At 42.8% G+C, this 5,136-nt stretch overlaps 1 protein-coding gene across 1 annotated transcript in view; it reads left to right on the top strand.

Moving 5' to 3' along the window:
- Positions 1-202: 202 nt before the first annotated feature.
- The window catches only part of LOC139133219 (isatin hydrolase-like), a 12,105-nt gene continuing 7,171 nt past the window's right edge, over positions 203-5,136 (top strand). Inside the window, exon 1 of the mRNA XM_070699696.1 lies at positions 203-721. The gene's annotated coding sequence lies outside the window, so the exon portion shown is untranslated. The remainder of the gene's footprint in view (positions 722-5,136) is intronic.

Here is a 5,136-nt window from a genome sequence, read left to right as displayed (position 1 = left end):
CCCCCTCCCCCATTCGATCATTCTGTTTCGAGCCTTAATTTGGTATTTTTTAAGCTTCTTGAAGTATTAAAAATCAGCAGTCTATGTGACTTCAAAATTCAAAGGCGTCCCATAGTAGGGTAGGTATTGTCAAACTTTACCTTAGTCCGCCCTCTCCAATGTTATTCGACTTTTAGCACCGGGACAAGTGAGGGTCAAGGACATGTTTGAGGTCTTAACCAACATGTTGCCCGCCCGGTAACGTCCGAATAAAAACAAAATGACGAGTTCAACGAACTTCTGGTGTTGTTCCGGTGTCATTTCGGGTCAAGTGTGTTCCTGTAGTTGCATACAGGGGTAAACCAATGCGACATGCAGTGTAGAAGTTAGGGGTATCGAGCCGTTTCATCTGACACAAATTGTTTCTGTCTTGACGAATAATGAGATGCCAAGAGGCCGTCCTACCGATGCTTGAACGACTTAAACAGGATAATCAAAGAAAGTCCTTCCCTATTGTGAGTTAGATTAATGCTCTAACCGCGGGGCCATTGCAGCCATTGTATTGACAAGCGTCTTTCAAAGAATAGAAAGTGCGCCTCTTGATAACGTCACAAAATCCGGGCACTGAACTTTAGGACACTCCTGTGAGGACAAACTTACTCAAATCGTGGCCCACCCTATCCATAAGTGTGGTCGTTCGTCGTGCTTACCAGAACAAAAAACACCATTAGAAGTCGGTAAGGTAGGTAAAACCTTATGCCATCTGATTTGAGCAGACTTTCACCCATGACCTCGCTTGTGTATTTCAAACAGATTTCAAATTCTGGATATACAAACACAGTCATAAATCCAGCTTTTTGATCATCCAGTTGAAGCTTGACTCAACCGTCAGCTATAAGAACATACGAAACCAAAGATCATGCATAGGCCTGAGGTCAAGTGATGAGGGGTTCGGGAATTGATATTGCTGTGCAAGCGCTACGTTCGTTGCTCATGCAATAGCGTCAGCGGCGAAATACAATAGCGAAAGCGCCGAAAACAGCGTGTACTGACGCATTGCGTACACTCCGATAGTGGACAATTAGTTCTGTAAAATGAACGTGAGGTGCTGCATGCTGGGCGCCTTTAAGAAATCACCTTGAGTCGATAAAAATGCAATTTGCATGAGGTCGAAGGTCTCAAGACAGAGTGAAGGATCGAAGTATGGCATTGAATTTCAAAACATGGGCTTAAAATTGGTGAAAGTGAAGAAAAACATGGACAGGAGATTGGTGAAAAGTAAGCCTTTACACAGTCCCTCGTGGGCTATTCAGCTCTGGGACTATCGCCCCATAGACGAGTTGTTTCTCGCTTCTGTACACTCGTCTATGGGGCGAATAGTCCCAGAGCTGAATAGCCCAAGGGACTGTGGCCTTTACTTCGGATTCAAGTAAGGTACCGTTCAGTTTTTACGGCCGGGGGGGGGCCGGCAAAATCCAGGGGGGGGGGGTCATCATAATTTTGGAATCCGCAAAGGGGGGGTCATCGCTTTTTCACTGGTAGGAAAGGGGGGGGGTCACCACATTTTCAAAAACATAATACCAACAATAAAGTTCACTTTATGCCATGGCCATGATCGACCCTCTTTACCGGCGGGCCGCCTTCGGCGGCCCACTACAATAAATATACATTATGTATTACCCATGACCCTCTTAACGGGCAGACGCCTTTGGCGGCCCACTCCAATCAGGTTTACTTCATGCAATGGCCATGATTGACCCTCTTTACCGGCGGGCCGCCTGCGGCGGCCCACTACAATAAATTGACTTTATGTAATACCCCACGGCAATCTTACCGTAAAATTCCCAATTGAAGCCGCGGCTTGTATTAGAAACATTTTTGAGGGACCCCTGGGATCACGCACTGAATAATGGTAATGGCCGCGCGCCTTCAGCGGCCCTGTCCAGTAAAGTCTACTTTATGCAATAGCCATGATCGACCCTCTTTACCGCGTGCCACCTTTGGTGGCCCACTAGAATAAAGTTGACTTACGTAATGGCCCATGACCCTCTTAACTGGAGGGCTGCCTTTGGCGAACCACTCCAATAAAGTTTACTTTATACAATGTCCATGGACATGAGTTGTCTATGGAAATGAAGTTAAAAATTGCCTTACAGTCGTCCTAATTAACAGACGTTTCAATGGATGTGGCTGAGAAGTTTGTGCACTGGCATCGAATAAAGTGCGCCGCGTACCGGAGTTCAAATCCAAACCATGCGGGTAAATTTGACATATGGGTTTTGGTTATTTTTCGGGGGGGGGGGTCATCAATTTTTTTCGTCTGACAAAGGGGGGGTCATCTTTTTTTCACAAAAAATGCAGGGGGGGTCTATATTTTTTTGAACACCGGCGACAAGATTTTGCCGGGCCCCCCCCCAGGCCGTAAAAACTGAACGCTCCCAGTAAGTAACAATGAACAAGCGTCTTTTACATTTGTTGCGCTGTATCACAATCTACATTCAAACATTGTCATCTTTTATACTAAGGCCAGCGCGCGGTTTCAAATAAACCCGAGGAAATTCCAATGGTTCTTTGGCGAAATTACAGTCAACGATAGTGACAATAAATTACCTTTAGATCCCCATTAGGTATCGTGACCGTACTCAAATATGCAGACCGATCTCCACAATGAAATGATTCTTATGTAGCAATACCAGACTAAAACCGCTTGCGCCCGTGGGCTGGGTAGTCTGCTTCAGTGATCCATTGATTGTCTCCTCGAGTCGTTCTATCGACCGCGTACTCGATCAAGCAATACTCGATCAAGCAGGCTACCCAGCCCACGGGCGCCTGTGACTGATACAGATACAACTGTTGGAAAGGTCAAGGTCAACAACTTTATTACAACATTGATCGGCTATAAGCCAAATTTAATTCCGCCACCTTTGTGGAGTGAGGCGTATCAAGATACAGATTCTAAAGACAACAAATGCCTATTAAAACGAGGAAAATCAGAAGGAGAAAGAGTGGGGAACGCTCGAAGGTCGAAGCCGTTTATGGTTGTCTCGTCCCAGGATCGTCCCCATTGTACAGCCTCGAACATAGTCTATTTAAATTATAATAAAACAAGTGTTACTATTCAAACCCTATTCTCTGACACGCACATGCTTCCCACATCGATCGACTCATACATAAAATAGGGATCTAAATATAGGTGAACGTTGTCTTCGGTGATCTGAGTCAATAATAATATCAAAATCAAAATATGTCTTGCGAGATTAACTGAAAGGAACACGCAAAGTTCAATACGCGTCCTTTACACGAAAGCTAGCCGGTTAAATACGCATGCGCGCTCTCTCGCCTCAATGAGCTCAGTGCTCAGTGACCTACATTACAGGGTGCGGGTTCACTTCAAATACAGACGTCTTTGTCTGTGCTTCACCTCTGACCCCGTTTTAACTCAAGGAATAATCGTGCAAAAAATATAAAGCCGTAAAATTTGTGGTCTTGAGGAAAAATTGAAAATATTAATTTTGAATTTTGACCAAAAGCCTACAAGGCGACTTTAAAACGATTCAACCAAAACAATAAACAGACTCCGTTGGATATTTGTTCAAGTGACAATCCCACCAAATTTTTAGAAAAAGAGTGTCTGAACGGTTTTTGAGTCGCTGCTGTCCGAAGACACACGGCATACGCAAAGCCATTACAACAAGTCGGTTGGACAGTTGGTCCATGACTAAAAATCAAAATGCGTCCACGTAATGCAGAAAGCAAAATTGTATGTTTCTCAGTAGCTTCGCTCAAGGACGCCTGTTAAGTCGACATTTTTCGCAGGTGCACTGGAAACAATTTTGCCATTTACAGCCGCCGATTTCTCTCGACCTCTTCAGAATGGTGTCTTGTATGCACATGCACAATCGCATGCATGGAATCTGCGATGCGTTATTTAACACATACTGCTGAAAGTATCTTGAAAGGGACCCCGTTTCGATATTGCATAACTGGGCCTACTGCGGGTACGCTTGCTGGACACCTTGATGATAAAATGAAGTTTTGAATAAATGACCCCCAGTCTACCAGGTGTACTTGGTCGGCATCGATTTTTAAGTTATGAGATGTGATATTTAGTAAAATAAACACATCATGGGTTCAAATTTTTTGGTTCATCTTGAAAACTAGCAATATGACGATACTGTTTTAATAAAATTTTATAATGGTTTTCCGTACTGTCTTTCGTGAAACTTTAAAGACATGGATAATGCTACAATGACATTTCCCAACATTCCAACACGGCATTTTCAAAGGATATTGCTCTACCTTAAATGAGTCCCGTAAAGTGTCGCAATCGTCACACGATTCCAATTAAAAATTGAAGTTGAACTGAAATGAAATGAACGTCACCAAAAATACTGATGTAAAGTCTTGTATGGATCATGAAATTACCTGTTTACATTGAAACGATAAACATGCATGTTAAAATGACAACCGCTTTAACGTTTGGCAATACATACATACATACATACATACATACATACATACATACATACATACATACACACACACACACACACACACACACACACACACACACACACATATATATATATATATATATATATATATATATATATATATATATATATATATATATATATATATATATATATATATATAGTTTGGTTAGGTTGTACTCGCTGGTTGGGAAAGTGTTCGATGCGGTCATTCCGCAGAGCGATTTGTACTTCAGGATTAACTGGAGTGACAAAGGTCAGAACTTGTCTCTAAATGCCGCCACGAAAACAATTTTACTTAATGAACTACACCTGTGATCCCACCGAGAAAATGCAACTGCCCACTCCATAACAACACCTTAGCCACCTGGGTGCCAAAGAAGATTTTATGTATGCCGAGAGCAAGAATTCCTCAGTTGTCTGATGACCACATAGAGCGCGAAACTCAGAGTCACAACTCAGTTACTTTGTCACTCCAGTCAATCCTGATTAGGTCTGCTGCGTGTTGGTTGAGTGTGATGACACATGTGTGGAATTTCATTGAAAGCGTCTTCACCCACAATGCATTGCAATGCTCTACTGATTTTCACTGCTTGAAGACAGTACTTTGGTGTGGATGTTTAGGAATTATTATCCGTTTTACTACCAAGAAAAATTACAAGAC

The sequence above is a fragment of the Ptychodera flava genome, chromosome 5 (genome assembly GCF_041260155.1).
Source record: "Ptychodera flava strain L36383 chromosome 5, AS_Pfla_20210202, whole genome shotgun sequence".
Taxonomy (NCBI): Eukaryota; Metazoa; Hemichordata; class Enteropneusta; family Ptychoderidae; genus Ptychodera; species Ptychodera flava.
The sequence above is the reverse complement of the archived record's forward strand: the minus strand, read 5'-3'. Positions and strand labels throughout refer to the sequence as shown.